The sequence below is a fragment of the Trachinotus anak genome, unplaced genomic scaffold (assembly GCF_046630095.1).
Source record: "Trachinotus anak isolate AG129_WGS33_773 ecotype Australia unplaced genomic scaffold, CSIRO_AGI_Tana_v1 ptg000005l, whole genome shotgun sequence".
Taxonomy (NCBI): domain Eukaryota; kingdom Metazoa; phylum Chordata; class Actinopteri; order Carangiformes; family Carangidae; genus Trachinotus; species Trachinotus anak.
In genome coordinates, this window is record NW_027273856.1 from 18,916,489 (window position 1) to 18,937,197 (window position 20,709).

The window sequence follows — 20,709 nt, forward strand, 5'->3', positions numbered from 1 at the left end:
CAGACAGAAAAATTATCTGTAATAGATTGAATATAAAATAACAATCTTATTTCAGTGCACTGAGAACCGTGAGGAAATGGCTCCATCTCTACATCCCACACAAGTGGATCATGCATTTCTACGCCATCAACACCAACACATTCAAACCATCATAAACTGATGCAAATAATTTGGTGTGACCTCTAATCTGGTGTTGGCTTTAGGGCATGGAACCTCCATTTCAATACCAACTGGCAACCAACAGTGACCGTGTACAAAACGTGCACAAAACATACATAAACCGACAAAAAAATAATATACACCCCCTGTTTCTTATTTTGTATATTTGAGAATTAGAAATGTAGGTATTATAAAAAGACATACTGACTTTAAACTACTGCATTTACACACTGATGCTGTCTCATTACACCTTTTAACTCGGCTTCAATGAGCAGCTGCAAACTCACATTTTCAAACACTACAACGCGGGCTATGCCAGATAACGTGAGTCCGGTGCAATAAAAGATATAATTAAAGCCGTCTCCCCTCAGTCTTGTAGTCATTAGAGGGAATGCAAACAGCAGTGGATGCTGGATCGCTCTAATGTGATGTATAAGCGCTGTTGTTTTTATGGTTGAAACTTCAGAAATGGACTGCTTTATTGTCACTGAGGAATCTTGCTAGCTTGCAGTTATTTGGCATTGTGTTAGGTTTTATTTCTGAAGGTAGTGGTTGACAGTCTCATGCTTCATAAATGAGTCCTGGCATGAGTATGGGGACCCATCAGGTATTTCTTGATAGCAAGCCAATGGTAGTCAAGCCTGTCTTTGCTTGAGCCTCCAGTGCTGTTGGATATCTCAGCAGAAGTAGTGCGTGCACGGGGTGTTTGTGCATGTGTGTGTGCGCATGCTCAACAAGAGAGAACGAGAGGAGAAAGTAGAGACACAACAATAGAGAGGAGATAGAGGAGTGAAGGAAAGAAAGGAGGCTTGTGTCGGGCGGGTTTGTGTGAGAAAGTCAAATCAGGAGGAATTCTCGATGCTTGCCAACTCTTGCCACACACAGCTCATGAAGTGTCTCGGTGTCTCAAAATTATTCATGATTTACCGTAGAAACATACTTATTACATCAAAAAATATTCTGAAAATAATCAAACAAGCAGCTACAAATTGCTTACACAGATTATGTTTAGAAGATTTGGTGTTTGTACGAGGGATCTGATTGTGACTTTCCTGACAGTGTGTGTGTGTGTGTGTGTGTATGTGTGTGTGTGTGTGTTTGTGTGTTTACGCCGGAAGGCTGACATCTGGGTGCCATGTTGGTGATTCTGGTCCTCTGGTCAGCAAAAATGTGCATGTTGAGAGGATGTGACATTCCCACAGCTCTTATCCTGGCAATGGTAAAACTATTGACATAACATTTGGACTAGCACGACTCTCTGCAGATGTTTAGTGGCTGCAGATGTTTTCAATGATTCAAAAAAAAAGAAAAGAAAAAAAGGTAAAACATTGATTAAAGCTCATAATGTCAAATGATCCTCTGCTGTTTATTTCTCGCTTTTCATATATCTACTTAAAACTCATGCATGTATGGCACTAGTCATACATTTCTTATCAAACTGACAGGCTGAAGAGCAAAGTTGTGTATTTGTCTTGCAGAGTTGTAAATCAAATTAAAACCTCTAACATCTTATTATACGACCTATTTTTGGCAGAACCTTATGCCCACACTTAACTGTTTATTATCCAGGGCTACTCTCCATATAATCAAAGGCTACACAAATGTGTGCTCACAGACCCATTCTGGCCACTTCTCTGCCACCATGTGACGTGAGGTTAAAAAGGGCTCTTTCAAGCTTGTTTAGGAGAAGGCCTCCTCTTGTGTGACCGGCTCCGTGGGAGAAAAGTGGCCTCGAGCGCCAGTGGTGAGGAGGTGCCGTATCCTCTTCACCAGAAAGCACTGGGCAGAGGCCCTGTAGTCACAGACAGTGAGTCGCGGAGCGGGAGATGGGAAATCATGATTTGGAGTAAAACCACCTCCTTGGGGAACAGGGTGTCAGCAGGGATTGCGGTTCAAGCCCTGGGCCACACAGAACCACGAGGCTACCACAGAGACCCTACTTTCCACTGGATCACAGGGCTCAGGCCCCACTGGCCTCTCTGTAGATATCCAGTTACTAATCTACCGGCCCTGACCAGTACCCAGTTAAATGACGCTGCCCGCCCATTGAGCAAACTGGGCTTCTCCCTGCGACACAGCGACCAGAGTAAATCCAGCACAGCTGGCTGCCCCTGGGAACAGGGGGAAAAAAGGGGTGGAAAGAGGCAGGGAGGTAGGGGAAGGCTGGATGGAGGAATGGATGGAGGGAGAGCAGGATGAGCAATTTAGGAGGGTGGTCAGGCAGTGTGGTCGAGCGTGGTCACTCAACAACTGTGACTTGGGAAGATTCCCTCTTCAGGAAGACTCTGACCCGGAGGAACAAAGGCTTTGTGGTCATGTCGAGCGTGTAACTAAAGGACAGGAAATGCAGACTTTTTCAGAGGGAGGAAAAACACTGAAGCCACTCAGTGGGAGGTTTTGGTCGTTTAGGGCACAACCACGTTGTCAAGAATCAAAACGGCGCTCATCTGAGAACAGAAATGACAACTTTAGGTTGCTATAATTGCCTACTGTATAATCAGACAATTCCTTAACTGTAGGAAAACTAGAATATGTTGTTTGACAATCAGACATTATAGTTTCCTTTATATGCAAACAGAAGAGTGGATGGACATGACTGTGATGTAATCCGCTTTAACACTGATTTCCCTTCAACTGATCCTGTTTTTATCACTAAAACAACTCAAGCGCTTGCCGTCACCTCGCCATGGAGACAGAGTCAAGCAAGACGTTTGTTTATCTGTGTGCCCCTGCCACACCCTCGCCGTCGGCATATTTAAGCCTGCTGCTTCTCCTTCTCTTTCCTTTCAGTCTCTTCATCACTTGTCTCTATTTTCTTTTTTGTTCCCTGCCTCCTCTGCCTCACCTGCTTCTATTAGACAGATTCTCTCCAGATAAACTTTCCTTCCTCATGGGTTGGTCTCCCTCCCTCCCTCCTTCTCCTCCCCTCCTTCTATTTCAGAGACAAACTCTTTTCTCTCTCTCCTACCCTCTGTCCCACTGTCAAGTGTAATTCCACTGGTGTCAGACCTCCCAGGTGGGCCCAGACGCAGGTAGATAGCTACCGCGGTGGGGAAGCTTCTCTGCTGTCGGCTTCCTGACGCCCGACCTGCCCACCCCCACACACACACACACACACACACACACATACACACACACTCACACTCACACACACACCTTGCCTCAGGGGGGTCAGTGTCATTGTTGACATTGGACACATGCTTGTCGTGGTGCAATATTAAATCTTCTCATTTGATTTGGACTGTAATTATGTCGTAAAAACAAACTGGCTGTGAAGCCGTGGCCCGCCAGTGTGATCTACTTTCATCAAGTGCAGACTGGCTTAATTATAGACTGCGCCATACACCCATCTTTCACTGGGCAGCTTTTCCTGCTGCTTCTTTAAGCCATCACATTCTTTTATTGTGCGTTAATCACAAGGCAATTGGGCCGTTTGCAATGGCTGGGGGTAGATTTTAACGCTGGTCTGTACACATCCTGCACATTCTGGGGAAAAAGAAGTCAAGAGTTAAGCAGTTGTACATGGTAATGGAATCTGATGCCTCTTCTATTTCTGTGGTGTGCTTAATGATATGGTTTTCATACCACAAAGGTATTCAAATGCAAAAAAAAAAAAAATCTCTGCTGAGAATAAAGGATTTGCTGTTCTTTGTGCACTTCAAATTGACTGTGTGAGGTTAGATAGATAAATAGATACATTTGACAATAAATGACCAAATCTCATCAAAAGAGCTCGCACTGATGTGAACGACTGTAAATAAAACTTAGATCTTTTAGCCCATGGGATTTTATTTCTGTTTCATTATCTTAAGAGGGAGCCATAAAACACTTGAAGGAATAACAGGCAAGTATGAAGCTCTATGAATTTTATGAGCAAATTATTTCCTCATATAGCCGTGGCTTTTTATCTGGTTTTTACAGCCAGACATCTGAAATACATGTTTGTTTAGGCCTACATTTGCCACATTTGCCACATGGCTAAGTCGAACCAGATTCCACCTTCACATCAAGTCGCACAGGAGGATACCAGATGCCAAATCGTAACATATGGCAATATGTATATTCATTTTTTTTTTTTTTTTTGCTGTGCTTCATGCAATATGTTTTGTATGTTTCGGAGCACTGCCTCAGATCACTCAAATGATTAAACGGTTTGCAGTGTGTAGCTGTCATATGTTATATGTTTCAGAACTGTGTATGATTGAAGTGAAAACAGCTCCCAATAAGGACAAACCGTTGATCGTTAAAAGAATAAAGAAAAAAAAACTCCCAAAGCAAAAACCTGGATAAGGTGCCATTTTCTGAGAATAAAAACCAGGATAAAATTATAATCTTGATGTCGATGCTCGGGGGCTGCTCAGGAAGGGAGCACGAGCAGAGATGAGTGTGTGAGGGAGGGATAAAGGATGGAGCTGTCTTGGGACTGACCCCTTTATGTCTTAATAGTTGAGCTGAAAAAAAGGGGAGACTATGAAAGCTGAAGGGTCACCGGGGGAGAACTCCCTCGTTTTTGTCCCTCTCCACTGGTCTTTTATGATGGGTTCATCTGTGTTGTGACAGGTGTGTGAAGTGGGCACCTTACTAGAGGTAATTGCCATTTCTCTCCTGTGGGTCATTGTTTGTCCCTATGCCTGAAAAGACCATTAGACAAAAAAAAAAAAAAAAAGAAAGAAGGATTTTAGGTTGTTGCAGGAGCACAGTCACAGAAGAAGACTCCACATTTCTCTTGTTATTGAACTGAATAAAAATTAAAATGATAAAATATTCAAAATATTTCAAAAATATTCTGAAAATCTGAGTGGATCCATTAACAGTGTGGTGCTATGTACATAAATTCAGACAGTAAACACACCCTGCTGATGCTGCTGTGGCTTCACTGCAGAAACCATTATGGTGCCACTGAGGAGAGTCATAAAGGTGATTAACAGCTGCTTCTAATTAAAGATCAATGGAGAGTCTTTCCGAGGTGATTTGTTATATGAATTAGGATGCCCACTGTCCATTAATGACATCAGGCAATGTCACTGTAACAGATTGGGTATTGATTCACCCTTGTTTGAGCCACAGCTCAAACCAAACTATAGATCATGACCTGCCTGAGCCGGTGGGATTTGTTTATGAACGCCTCTTTATTCACAGCCTGGTGAAACGTCAGACTCCCTTTAACAGCTCCCACGCCAGATGCTTTTTTTTTTTTTTCTTTTCAAGAATGTACGGCCTTTATTTAATGTATAAATTGCATTATTCAATGAATAAGTGGCATACATCTTTCTGATGCTGGAGTTGAGGTGGTTGGGTTTGAAAAGGTGAAGTGCACATTGTGATTCAGTAATAGATGTTATAGATCAGCAGTGCAGCGGGTAAGAGCAGTGAAAGACCCACGTTGTTGAGTTGATTTCATATGGCCATTATTCTAAATACCTAGTGTAGGTAATTTTACGCACTTTAAATTTAAGGATGTACAACTGAACTGTAGATCCAGACATTTGGATTTGTCATAGCAGAAAGAGCACAGGTATATGCACTGACATTCATTTTTTTGTCATTGTGTGCCAGTGCACAATACCAGAGCCCTGCAGTCCAGCCATTAATGTTATCACAAGACAAAAGGCTGTACCTGTGTTTGACAAAATGAATCTGCTTCTTTAAAATGTGTATTAGGTTTCACTGCAGGTTTTCAAGTCACTGTAAATATATACTTTGAAAAAACACACTGTTTGAGTCACCTGCAAGTCAAACACAACAACTTTGAGCAGGTCGGATATACATGTCTCTGGTAGAGCAAGGATGGAGAGATATTAGTTTGAAATGAATGTTGCAAAGATGTGAAAGTAAACTGCACCTCTCATGTTCTGTCATTTGGCAGGACAGATGACTGTGACTGGAATAACCCAACAGTGAAAACCAGGGCAATTATTGAATTCAGAGAACTGCTTCTGCTGGGATTCACCTCTTGATACGAATCTGAAAGACAAGAAACAAACATTAAAAAAACCTTGCTCAGGCTGTATCCACGTGGTGGACCAACTCCTCCTCCTGCTGACCACAGCCAGCACTCTGCTTCACAGGTCAGCTCGGCGTGTGTGTTTGATGCTCACAGGGGTGTCACAGTTACCGGGGAAGGTCTAAACTTGGGTCGTCTCTGTAGTGAGCTTCTTCCCCTGCTCAAAGCTGCTGGATACACAACCCAACCACCTAACTCTACCTGGGCCTGATGGTGGAAGTTCACTGTTAGAGTCTTGCCCATTCACAACAGGGACACCAAGACCAGAGGCCCTGCTCTTCCGTCTCACACTTGTAGTTGCCTGTTCTCCATAAGTGACAATTCACCTGCCTGGAGCTCTGGAGGAAGAGGGACAGGAGGGACAGGTTTACTGGAAGCAAACCATCAGGTTCTAGGTTGGCATGTTTTCCCACTCGAAAACGACTGGGAGGTGCAACTGCCTGGGTGCAGACGTTACAGGTATTCAAGCAACTGATTAAAAAGGCCAGAATATTAATAGCAATTTTAATACATTTTAGTACCGTTGCACTACCCAGAGCAGTTGACCCATTAAGATGCTGTGAGTGAATCTGGTTTGTACAGTTGTGCAGTGGCAGGTCGAAAAGGACTCGGCTGTGCTGAGTCTGCAGAGGAGCTGAATGTACAGGTGCAGTGGAAGAAGCTGCCGCCGCTCCTCTCTGAACACTGGGTTGAGAGCACCTGGGCTCTTTGCATGGAGCAGTTTGAGGATGAGCTGGATTTGAGACAGTTTTAGAGGCAGCCTCAGAACCGGAATCTGCATATCCACCAGAGGAAGGCACTTCCCAGCTGGAGCCAGCAGAAGCAGGGTTTGCACCATAACTAGGACTGAAACCTATTGGTGGCAAGATATAAATTAACACAAGTTCATGAACAACTAGTGTCTTACCTTTGAGCTTCACAGGGTAGCTGAAATTTGCACCAGTGAGTGTAACAAGCGGCAAAGCCCTACGGTAAAAGAGACAAAGAATAACTACAACTACTTTGCACATTGTAGGTACCTTACATCTCACAGTTTTGCACCTGTAATACAGAATTTTACTTTCAGCCAAATTAAATTCTCTGTACTTTGTGCTTTTGTTTCTGTAGATTCTGTAGATTTTTGTTTCTCTGTTCCATGTACCAATCTCATTTAACGTGCCTCAGCAAGATTCAAACACAACAAAGTTTTTTTGTTCCTCTAAATGGCTAGTTTGTTAAAAAGAAAAGAAAGAAACAGAAACATTTTAACAGGTTAAAACACAAAGAAAAGATGTAATGTGCTGGCACAGCCAAAAGAGGTCTATCATGAAGAGGAAACATTTTAAACTACAAACAAATATAATGAAATCATGTCTGTAAACCCAAAACTAGAGAGCAGCAGTTTCTGGTCACATATTCACTTTAAGAAGAAAACACCAACCCAACCCACACCCTGAAGAACATAGCCTGAAAAAAACTGATAACCCGCACGGCTATATGAGGAATCTAGACATGTGTGATTGTGGCACATCCCTCCATTAAGATCTCACTCCTCTATACCCAGCTTGAGACTGTGCCAAATGTGCCGTGGTTCTGCATTGTGACAATTTCCGGCACTTCAGATGTGTATTTCCTGGCTTTCTAATCAGAATGCTATTTTGTATCTCAAAAGGGGCTCCATTCAGCCCAACATTAACAGCCCTCGTCTGTGATAATGTGGATGCTTCGGGCCATAGGCCACCAGCTGCATCCACTTGTCAGTCTTTGGTACAGATGCCCTGTCTGTCTGCTGTGGCGAAGGAAACTCGTGGACTAAATTGGCACTTATTGTGCAGAATGATTTTATGTACGCATTTTAATGTGCCTCATCCAATTCCTTAACATGGTTTAATTTTATATGCTGACAGCCACCTCAAATTTGAAAGTGATTTAAATGGAAAGCTTGCGTCCCTCTTCTAATGTCTGTCTTTGAGTGGCCAGTGAGACCAAATGGAGAAGCGATAGATCTTTGTATACTCTGAAGCAATTCATCCAAATCGGCTGGATTTTCTGTGCATCATATTAGTTTCTCATACAGATCAAATGAAGAGAACTCAATTATGATGGATCAATAATTCAGCATTCTCAATTATGCTTTAATTGTAAGAAGCAATATCATCCAATCTTATTGTGTGGATAGGTGTTTGTTGTTCTGCAGAGCTTTAGCTGATTGTTTATATGAGATTAGAGCTGTGTATCAAGGAAAAAGATCAGGCAATGTCACAGAGCCTTGGACAGCCAGCAAGTGACACGCGCATAGACACACTCCCACACACACACTCAGATACGCTCCCAAATACACACACACACACACACACACACACACACACACACTTAATGACACAAACACATAACATAAAGCCAAATGCTGCCACTAAAATTTGCATGGTGCTCAGTAATGCATTAGTGAACATCACTTGGCAATCTGTTCATACGGGCTTAATTGGATTTTAATACCGCCTCTGATCTTGTTTTCTAATTAACGGCGGTGGCTGGCAACCAAGCAGAACCATGCACCCAGCAACACCTTTGATCCCGGCCATATGGAGTTCCTCCAAGCACGCCAGGGATGTAAAAATCCCTCACCTAGATGTGGCGAACAACAGGCCCCCCGAATCAAAATGGATGGGGTGAGGAGAAAGAAGGAGGGTGGAGAATGGAGGAGTGTGGCAAGGGGTGTTGAAGGAGGAGGAGGAGGAGGAGGAGGAGGAGGAGGAGGGGGTGGCAGCGGCACAAGGTGGCGGATGGGGGGTGGGCAGTGGCATGTGTCATCCACACATCCCGGCGGCTTTGTTATTGATTAATTTCTCTCACGATCAGTTGTGATCACAGATACATAAAACATGAGAGGGGGGACTGAATGCCTGTACACCGCACCATCCTTGCTGCCATTCGACACCCCTTCCTTGCTACAGGGAAATGTCAATAGCTCTTCTAATCTGTTTACTTCTCCCCTTGTGGCCACTGCTTTATGCTTTTGATGAAGGGCTGCCAAAAAATGTGTCCTTTTCTACCCTTGCTTTTCCTGCTTTGGCAGACACAGTGTGGGTATTAAACTTTATATCTGCATGGTCACCCTGGTTCTCAAGCTGTTGTTATTCTATTCTCACACTGGATATCACTTAAGGCCTTTTTAAACCTCAGATTATTTTGTAATAAGGCAGTTTTCGGGGCTCATTTCTGCATGCACGTTTTTGGAGGCTTGACGTGGCCTCAGCACACTGACCAAAGCCATCCTGCAACCTCAGCACCACAGATTTTATGCTAGGCAACATATCATAAGTGGATGCATCTAATTAATTAGGCTTGATGGTGCAATCAATGCTGGAGGAAATTCTTCCTGGAAAAAAACATATTAATATTGAATATTTAATGATATCATATCAAACTTTTAAGCTTTAACTTTTCAAACACGCCTCTGTAGCTTACATGCATGAATCAGTCATGTACAAAACACACCCTATCAATACTTCACTGTCTCATTAAAGGACCAGTTCAACATTTCATTTATTCACTTTCCTGCAAAGTGTTAGATGAGAAGACTGATAGCAATATGAGGCTACTGCCAGCAGCCAACTAGCTTAGCTTAGCTTAGCTTAGCATGAGCACTGGAAACAGGGCTACCAGCACTGTTTAGATAAATAATTAATAATAACAGCTTGTATGTTGTTTGTTTAATCTATAGGTATCTATAGGTCGCAGAAATCCTTGTTCGTACATGATGTAAATACTGCACTGTGTCTGGGAAGCTTATGTGAAGTCAGGCAGCTGGACTTTGTGTGTGTATCTTGACAAGTCTTCTCAGAGGCCCTTAACAGTTGTAGTGAGCGGTGGGGGGAGGTCATCAGTGTATATCCTCTATGGATGGATAGAACTTTCAGAGTGAGCGTAATGACAATTCACAAAACAATATGTCACTCATCCATGCATGATGGTTTTAGTTATTTCTGCAAGCTGCCATCTTACTGCTGTCTGACAGAGAACTGCTCATTAACTATGCATATTAATTAAAAAACCTGAGCAAATGGGACAAATTTCGTATCCGCAACAGTTTGATTGACAACCAGGGGGATGGTGTTTTTCAAAGGGTGTCAGACTTCCACACTACTGACAGTTACATTGTTTTGTGTAAGTTTACATTAACACGCCCTGTATGAAACAATATAATGAGACCAGAGAGTGTGATTCTTATATTAGCTTGTCTTTAACTGATGATCATTGCTGCAGCAGATCTGATTAAAGAGTGGTGGAGTCCACACACACACACACACGTGCTGCTGTTTGCTATTTGGCAAATCTCTCTGTCTTTAATTCTTAATTTTGCAGAGAGGCACTCTGACATCAGATGGCCTTCTACAGCAATGACAAAGGAGAAGGCCTGAAAATCCCTGCCAGTGATTGCACCCAAATAATGATGCCTTTTAAATGCTGGTTGTTTGTCCTTCATGGGGCAATTATTTGAACAATGTGCATGTACTATTTTGAAGAGGATTGTGACATATTGTACCCTGGCTAATGACTAGAAATGCATTAAGACCAAAGTGGGGTTTCTAATAAAGATGGTTGACAAGGCCCGAAGGCCTTCTCCTCCTTTTATATGGAACTCTTTCTTTTTGTGAAAAGAGAAATCCTTGCCCTCCTTGAATTATCAAATTGTCCTTCGACCTTAGCGTGTCACAAAGTTTCTCATCTTTCTATCAAAGACACTTTCAGGCACATTGAACGATGTGTTTGCTTAAGTGGCATATTTGATTTTGGAGTCCTTCCTTTTTCAGTCTTAATGGATGACAGGCATGGTTAGTGGCCTCAGCTGATCACATGTTAATGCCCAACTTAGATTCTGTCATGCTAATGTGGTCGTAAGCTTGCCACATCTATGTCTCAACACCTTATGCAACTCAAATATAGCTTAAATTCATATGCACATCAGTGTACAATAATCCTTTTCTCAGCAGTCACTTTTTGATTCGTCATCACATCAAGACTCTTGATGGAAAATACAACTAATTCTGACTTCTTGTTTCTAAGCAAGCGAGTCTATTCAATTACAGATTAACAGTAACAAGCATTTTAAAATTTTCCTCTGATGTAAAAGAAAGTTGTTTGTGTTATTGTCTGTAAAAGTGTAGCTCCTCCATGCAATTCTCCAGCATGTTACAGTACGTAAGTCCGTTCACATGTCAACCTTCCAGTGGCACAAAAGCTGCTCCACCAGTTTGTCTGGCAAGGACACACACAGGCCTGTTTTTCAAACTGTTATCACACACAGAAGGTTACAGTACATAACAACTCCTGCTATGATGTTATTTCAAGAGCATCTACATAAGTTATTTTTAATTGCAAAGAAAAAAAAATGTGTGGCAGTGTTTAATTGAGTTGCACAGAGGAAGTGGAGCTGCTGATCCACTTAACACCACAGCACTGAAACCACACAAATATGGGCCATGTCGTTTGGATTGGTGCTGGGAAAATGTGTGTTTCATGAATATGTTAAAATATGTATATTTTGATTAAATAACAAGTCAGGCTGTAATGACAAATAGCATAACCCCAAGGAATTGTCTTAGTTAAGCGATGACTGCAACTTATTTTCTTTATGATTGGAATCACACTATGTTTGACTGAAGTTTGGAGAGAGACTGAAGATGAGGTCTGGATACAGCAGAGTTTTCATATCAGGGGATGAAGGTTTTGGCCCTAAATAGCCTAAAGCTGCACCTTTGAGCTGACTTGGCCCCCGAACAGCAATACTCAGTGTGTAAATCAAGATTATGATTTGACCATAACATGATAATTGTGGGATATTGAGATGAAAAAAGAGCAGATTTAAATTGATCCCGGGCTTAATCACAGAGAGTAAAAGAAAGATGAAAACACCCACAAGGGATCATCTTTAAATTTCTGCTGAAGGTAAATGCAGTGTACTTGTTCTCTGTGCACAGTATGTATGCATACAGCAAATATGTGTTTGCCTGGGAGTCTAAGTTGAGGTCTAATTACAGGTTCCAAAGAAAAGACAAAAAAGAAATTCCTTCTCTCCTCTTCTCACACACTTCCACGTACACATGTATGCACCACGCACGCTTGCAACGTCCACAGCGGTGTACACGCCCAGTGCACTTAGCCCAGGGTGATTCTGGCACAGATACAGAAACCAAGAGACAAGTCATATCAGCAATGCAAACCATCCCTCGGGTCAAAAGTGATCAACATCAGTGGAGTGCTACAGCGAGTTCCAGACTGAGGAGCCGTTATGTTGAGGCGTTGGAATGACCCACCTTGCTCAATCAGCGTTATGAAACAGAGGGTGATAAACATGCATTTGAATATAAATTTGATTTATAGTGTGTGTCTTTTATTGGCCGTGTGTGAGTCAAGCTGGAATTTCATGTTGTGTCCCTGTCTGTCCTCTCATGACGAGATTCACACAGTCAAGAGAAAAAATATTTACATGTGAAAATAAGGTTCTGTCACTGGTTGTATGATACTAAAGAAGTGAGCACTCAAATATAGAAGAGTAGTAGTCTCTGGTTTATGTCTCATGTTTATGCTAGAGGACGGGAATACAGGTTGTCTCCCATACCAGAGGAAGGAATTTCAAAAGACCATGGTCAAGTCACAACCCTTTTGTCAAATGACAATTCACTCCTTTTCTGCCTGCCGTCAAAGAGGAGATTAAGTTGTCAAAATGTGGGTCCTGGTCCAGACTGGTCTTTTGAGTGGATATTCACTAGTCTGATCTCCGCCACTGCTAATAGACAGAGCTCAAAGGAGAGCAGGGAGAACAGAGGAGGGAGAGGGGTAAGAAGGCTTTAGGATCACTTTACCTGGATTCGGCAGTGTGGCGCTGGTGGATTAGTGCCCCGGGCCTCATGGCACGCTAGTCTGCAAACACCCCCATAACACTCTTCTAACAGGTACAAACGCACATGCACACACATGCTCATTTACAGAGCAGTGGCCAGTAAACACACAAATAGTTGAGGTTCATTCTGCACATCCACATGTGGTTTGCACTCACCCCCAAAAACACCCTCACTTTGAAATGCATTCTCGTGTACCTGCAAACACGCCAACACGTATCCATGTGCTGAGACACACAAACAAATTCCCTGTGATCTCTGTACGTTCACAATATCTCAGGTCTATGCAGCAGCAGTAACCCAGATAAAACAACTACTCTTAATTAATTCCACAGGCTTATAAAACTCCTGCACTGATTTCTGGCTTGTGTACAGTTGGGATGCCTCACGCAAACTTTCTTCGACATCCTAGAAGCTTTCAGAAGTCTGTTCCTGGTCTGATACCACTCTGTAAGGTCACTCACTCATCCAGAACTGCAAAACCATAACCCATAAAGGAGAAAATACAGGTTGTTCTTGGCAGGGAGGAGAGTAACCCACCACAGCTCCATCCCTCTCTGCCGCCTCTGCCTGCTCTCCCCCCAGTCACTACCTGATGACTTCTCCATCCGTTTTAATTGGTAATTATTTTGCGGGGTTTAATGCCTTTATTCAGACTGTCAGTGTGGAGTCAGGAGAGGAGGATTAGGTGCCCCAGGGGGACGAGACACTGGCACGGCCAGGACAGCTCATTTTTACACGGGCAGGGGAGGAGGACAGCTCATCTTTGATCCGGTTGGGGCTTCGCAGGCCAGAGGGGTGACAGCTGCACTTTCTTTAGCCCACATTTGAATTTGAATTCTATCTTAGGATGCAGCGCGCCGCGGACTTGGCAGGGCAGTGGGGTAATCTGCTCGGCACAAACGCCCGGGCCTTTTCTTCCTGTGTGCCCTCGCAGAGATTGGAGTAATTAAAGTTAAATGGAATGCATTAAAAACTCACTTGTGCCGAGGCTGTGGCGGCCGTGCCAACAGTGAATGGGCTGGGGCTGTCCTTTTACGCTACTCTAATCCTGCGGAATATATGTGTGCCCCGTGACTTTGATGCTACGCTACCAAAGCATCGGAAATGGCTACCAGTGGAGCTACAACTGACTGCTGGCTTTCACCTCAGAAGAACATCTTGGAGAGCAAATTCAGCTGGATTCTGACATTGGCAGGGGGTTGGATGGAATCAGCTCGGGAAGGCTATTAGCACTTTCCAGACTCACATGTCACTCTCAGATTGCCACACTTTGATGTACAGCCTATTTAAATACCCACACACCGCCTTTCCCCTGACCTGTGGAAATATTTAGAGTGAATCCCAACTGGCTGTCCATAGCAATAACTAATACATAAAGAACTTGTGCTGTCAGTTGCTCTACAAAAGGTTGGCGTGTACACGAGGAACAGCTTTTACCGCAGAAGAAATGGGCACTCCCAGTTTTTCAGCCATCTTGACATGGACAGTAATTGCCGCAAAAGACAAACCTGCACCCTAACGCTGTAGGCTGGGAACCAGACCTGCTCTTCAAGCTGGATGTCAGAAGGCTTCAGGCATCAGACACTAAGGAAATTATTGCCATCTTTCATTTTAGAGGAATGTGGACAGAGACAAAGGGGGGGGCAGGCTACAAAACTATCAACATAATCTCTGCCCAGCTTTGTGTGTGATCCTCGAGCCCTTCTAATGAGAGGAGATGTGTGTGCGTGTGTGTGTGTGTGTATGTGTGGGTGTTTAGTGAAACAGAAAATACACAACAGATCAAGTGTGAAAGACTAATCTGTAAATCAGGAAGAAGAAAATTCGGGCATGCCCACTCAGTGGTAGCTCAGTGGTTCACTATCTGAAACATCTTAAGCTAATTAACAAACGTAAATCAATAAATCAATCAATCCACTCTATCCAGAAAAAGTCAAACGAATGGTTCGGGGCTTCAAACGATCATTACACGTGTCTCAAAGGTTTCTCAGAAAATGCCTTCAGCCAAGAGCATGCACACGTTTGTCTGATACCACTTCATGTTACACCAAATATTTCCCTTTAGGCCCATGAAGGACCAGGTGTATAAATATGGCGGCCACCCAGTTTGACACTTCTTTGACATTTGACATCAGTACTTTTTCAAACCAGACAATGTTGTGTCCAAAACAAGACGTTCCAGACATTTCAGAAAACAAAACTTGGTGTGAGGGGGCATTTGTCTAAATGACACTGACCCCCAAAGTTTTCAAGACCTTCTAAATGGTCTTTTTTTCACCAGAAGCTTCTGTACACCCTCCCTGGTTACATTAGACATCTGCCTGCTCCTCCACTGCTATTCCTCTCTCTGTTTGTTGCGACAAAAGCTGAAATCCCAAGCATACTAGTCATTGCCTTTCTGATAAAGATTTCTTAGCATGTTATTTATCCAACACAGAATCCATAGGAATTACGTCAATATGGACAAATCAGCACATTGTTATTTACATCCAGTGTCAACGTCCTGTCTCCTTTCTTGTTGCCTGGAATATTTTGCGTCAAGCACTTAAATTGGATTTTGAAGACAGCTGATGTGACAGAGTCTTCAGGCAGATTAGATGAAAGACCGGTAAGGAATGGGGAGACAGACAGTGTGAACCCACAAACCAGACAGAGGTAAGATGGGCAGGCAGACAAAGAGAGGAAGACAGAGAGAAAGGCAGATGCACAGCTCCAGACAGACAGACAACTATCCCCGCTGTGCATTGTCCTAGCTTTTCGGACAGTTACGTCCACCCGTGCATCTGGGCATTTCACCTGCAGGTCACGATTCAAGTGCATCTGCAATGCATACATCACTTCTTTAACTGCAAAATCAGGGGAAAGTGCCATGATTACAATCATACTACTATTGTCTGTAATAAACAGGAGAGCTGGTGCTTCTGTGGAGGAGGGATTCAAGTGCTCATTCACTTAAAAGTGAAAAGAATCCCTGAATAACTAATTAAAAAGCATCTGAATACCAGTGTAAGACCTTGGTTTATACTTTTGTGGGTTTGATTAGTGGTGATTTGTCTATTCGCTGACAGACGCTCGATGTTGGCGAGATAAAAGGGAAAAAAAGCCAAAGCTTTTGGCGTGGAAGTCCTATTATTCATGGGCAGCAGTTGAGTGTGTGTTTCCATTAGATGTGTGAAGGCCTCTAAGGTCTAAGAATGCACTTTAATAGATACCTGTCAAATGTAATTAACTATGTTTTTCCTATATCATACACTTTCCCATTGCCCCCAGCCAGAGGCTCCACAGTGTGTTTGTGTGTATATGAGTACACATGCATATGTGTGTCTAAGTGTGAGAGAGACAAGAGTCTGTCTCAGCGCCTTTTGCCACCCAGCGATTGGAGACAGTTTTAATTGCAGCATGACAACCACAAGAAAGGACCAGAAGCCCCATAAAAGCCAAAGCAAGCTGGCAGCCGTCCCACAGTGGAAAGCTAGCCATGCCATAATTACAGGTAAAAAGACCTCTAGCACTGTAGCTCAGCACCATGTTTATTTGACACCAATCATGCAACTATGCAGGTATCCCAACAATAACGTGCTCTGTCCCGACAGGACTGCGGTGCTTCTCAGAGAGACTTGGACATCACCGGCAATCAAGGACTGTCTTGCGGCTTGGGAGACTGAACCGTCGTCAGAACATGAAAGCGAGCGGCGAGACCTTGATTTTAAAGAGCTCAGATGAATCCACCAGTGCAAGTTACATTGTTCCCAGTCAGAGAGGAGCCTCGCACGGCATCAATAATTCATTTTACAAGACTCACTTCTGCCTCCAGTGAGCAGGTCGATTTAAACGTTTTGATATCCACATTCAAGGGTGTAAAAGGCCGCATTAAAGACACATTAGCAAAGTTAGTGACACCTCCTGCTGAAGAGGGAATTGAGTCCTTTTCTTAGCTAAAGCAGAGCTGATCACCTGTGCTCATTCTACCAGTCGGTCTGAGCTGCACCGACTTCTTTTCTTTGTAGTTGTAGAGTGTTTAGTTTTGTATGAGCAGAGGAGTGTTTAATGACTGTATGCATGATGGCACACACATTTAGCTTGGCCTATGGGAGGAGCAAGGTTGCCTCTCAATATGACAATGGGGGTAGAGAAAGGGCTCCTGGGTGATGAACGCTGCATGTTTTTAAAGAAACAGGGATTGGGGACCTTCCTCAGCTCATTTAAATCAGACTTCATCTCCCAATTTTTAAGCAATCACATTGGTATTCATGCCAACACATTTGAGCAGCGTAAATCACAAACATTTTAGAGACAGCATTGGTCTCTATTTGGAAATCCAGACCCCAGCACATAAATCTCACCTCTGTAAGTGCTTTACGAGAGCACAATGTGTGTTTTATGTGTTCTTTATGAGTGTGGAAAGGCCACATCTTGAATGACACTCACTGCCAGAGCCATTGGGGAAAAAAAATACAAAAACCTTTTACAGGCTCATTTTCTATAACATATGCTCACTTTCCACTTAGAATGAGTTTGTGTAAAAATACAGGGCAACATGTTTCCTCTCGCTGCTGCTCACCTCTTTTGCTGAGTTATTCATTTGCTCTGTTATTTACTTGTATCCTGGTTGCGGTGATTTACTAGTCAGGTAATGACTGTCGAAGCAATTGGCTGCTAAAGTGGTGAACCGGGGCTCAAGTGAAGGGCAGTGTTTATCATGGTATTGACTTTCTGACGAGATTGTCACAGACTCTTTTGTCACTGATGCTGGACCACTCGAAGAGCTGCCCAAGGGACGTGACATGACCCACAAGCTCATACTATCCCAGTTGTTTTATTCTTTAATCATGCTCATTGTTTTCTTACTCTGTTGGGTTGTGTAACATTGTTATGATATGAATGAACAAGCAGATTGATACCACACTAAACTATGTATGCTAAATATGGCGCTATAGCCACAGGGTGATTAGCTTAGTTTAGCATTAATACTGAAAGCAATGGGAAACAGCTAACCCGGCTGTCTTCACATCTCAAAAACATGGCAGCCAACCTCTGGTTGCCTGGCAACCTCATGATGACAACAAGACTCAAGCAAGTTTTTTTATTTTTGCATTTTTATTTGCATACCCATTAAATAAACAAGATACATGATAATTTACAGGTGTTGGCAGGCATATTTTCAAACTTAATCTGGAGAGAGCTAAGCTAGGCTGATCATCCTCTCACTCATGTTTAGCATGTAAATATGAGATTGGTGTCAATCTTCTTATTTAAATTATGGCAAAAAAGTGAACAAGCAGATCTCTGAAAAATCTTTAACGGCAGACAGAAAGATCTGTGAGCCAGAGACATAATGTACCATTCAACAGGTGACATTCCAAGGTGAAGGCATCTGAGGGATTACAGGTGGTAATTTATGAACAATGCAAAAACTGGTTCATCCAATTACACAAGGAGGTTGACACTTTTCCTGTTATATAGGCATACTATAGATTACTGTTGTAAGTATTGGTTGGTTCTTATATTACAAGACAACTTTCATAGATGTCAAAAATTTGTTGATTTGTTGCTTTTAATTCATCAAAAAAAAAAAAAAAAAGTCTTACTTAATTTACTTCTAACTCCACTTGCAGTGAAGAAAAAAGCAATAGACACCAGCACATACTGTAAACTTTATGTTGAGATTTAAAAAGTAGCTTAATTTATTGGATTTGAACCAAAAAGTCAGTGGGTGTATTGCACATATTGTTTTTGACATACTTTTGACATCACAAACAGTTCAAAGTTAGAAGAATGGGCCAAGTTGGGAGATGACCACTCTGGCACCACTGACTACCCACCAGCACTTCTTTATGTCTGCCTGAGATTCAAAAGAGTGGCTGAGGAGAGCAGGAGGAGACCACACACCATGAAAGGGAGGGAGGTCTCTGATGTGTCAACAGAGAAGATGAACAAGGGGGAATTTCATACCTGCAGTCATATTATGTCATCTGGGTCAAATCATTGCAGACTGAGAGATATTACCGTCTTGCCACTATTAAAGAAATATCTAGTTGTCATCAGTTTGTTTATGATCGATATCAGCAGTTACAATATTTAAAGTATAACAGTGGCACTGAATGGTACCTCTTAGCTCGCTCACTTTCTTTATTTCTTTCTTTATTTGACATCACTCTACATTTCTCAGACACATGTCTTGTGGCTGTACCGCATTCTTGGCCATTGAGGCTAATGTCAGCGATACCTCCAGCGACACTGGTATCTCTGGTTTATGAGGTGTTTCCCCAAGTACTGATGTCCTTCACTTGTACGTTTCTTTGGATAAAAGCGTCTGTGAGATGAGTAAATGTACAAGAAAATGTAAATGTTTTCTAAGATTTGGCTCAAAAGGACAGACAGACTGACACAAGTGAAATAGGGGAAATAGCAACACTGGCTCTGTCCAACAATAAAATAATTAGCCTACCGGCACTGCTAACATAAACTCACTAATTATCATGTTGTATCTCTTTGTTTGATCTATACAAAAAAACTGGAAAAAAGCACAATTTCTTAGCCAGGCAACTAGGAGACACTTCAGGAAATGCTGCACTTGGCTAACCAATAGTTCAGCACATAACACCCACGTAGAACTACAATGTGTTGTTTTTACATTTTGGTTTTTGTACAGATTAAACAAATAATACATATATATAATGTGTTAATTAGTGAGCTATAGAAGTGCTATATGTTACCTTTGGACAGGCTAGCTGTTACCCCTTGTTTCCACTCTTAAAGCTAGCTAAGCTAACAAGATGCTTCATATATCATGTGTGAGAGTGATATCAATCTTCTCATTCTATTCTTGCCAAGAAAGCAAATGGCATATTTCCAGTTTTTTTTATGGAAAGCTGAGCATATGTATCCTGGGTGTAGATTCCTGTTGAATGCACAGATATGAGAATGATATTGATCCTTTTATTTAGCTCTCCACAAGAAAGTGAATATCCCAAAAACTATTCCAGAGCTATTCCTTGAAGTTAAAAGAGTAACAGCACACAGAGAACCACACTCACAATGGCATTCTGTCTCAAAGAGCCACATAGGTGCAGGGTGCAAGTGTCTGCATAAATAGACACACAAAGACACACCCACACACTTACGGCGTATGCACAGCCCAGAGACACACAGCATGTGCTGCTATGAGTTACTTAAATGCTTGTACTCTGCTGGTACTACAAGATATCCGACCATGCATCTCTCTCCCTCTCTTTTTCAGTGCACGCACACGCACACGCACACACACACGCATACGATTTCTGCTTTCTCTCATGACTATAAATTTGCATATCTAGAAAGTATTTCCTGGTAAGTAGAGCAATGGCAGCTCTCAGGAGAGACACAGACAAAGATAAAAATTTGTATTAAAAAGAAGAAACATCTAAGCAAAAAAAGAACAAAACCACAGTACACCATTACTTTAATGATCCATCATGTTCAAAGGAAACATATTCACAATCCTGCTGCAATAAACAAGGGACCGAAACACTGGTGTAAAGTGCTTTTCATTTGGTGCTTGTATGCAGCAGATGTTTGCTCTTCACTGCTCCTTTAGTCTATTTTTTTACCACTGTGCTTAAACAGGTCATATAACCACTGTATGTTGTATAGTTAAAGATCTGTTAAACTGATGGTAGTAAG

The 20,709-nt window shown here is 42.5% G+C and overlaps 1 protein-coding gene across 1 annotated transcript in view; it reads right to left on the reverse strand.

The window, feature by feature from the left end:
* Positions 1 to 20,709, reverse strand: part of ccnk (cyclin K) — a 263,741-nt gene that overhangs the window by 41,714 nt on the left and 201,318 nt on the right. The gene's annotated exons all lie outside the window — the stretch shown is intronic.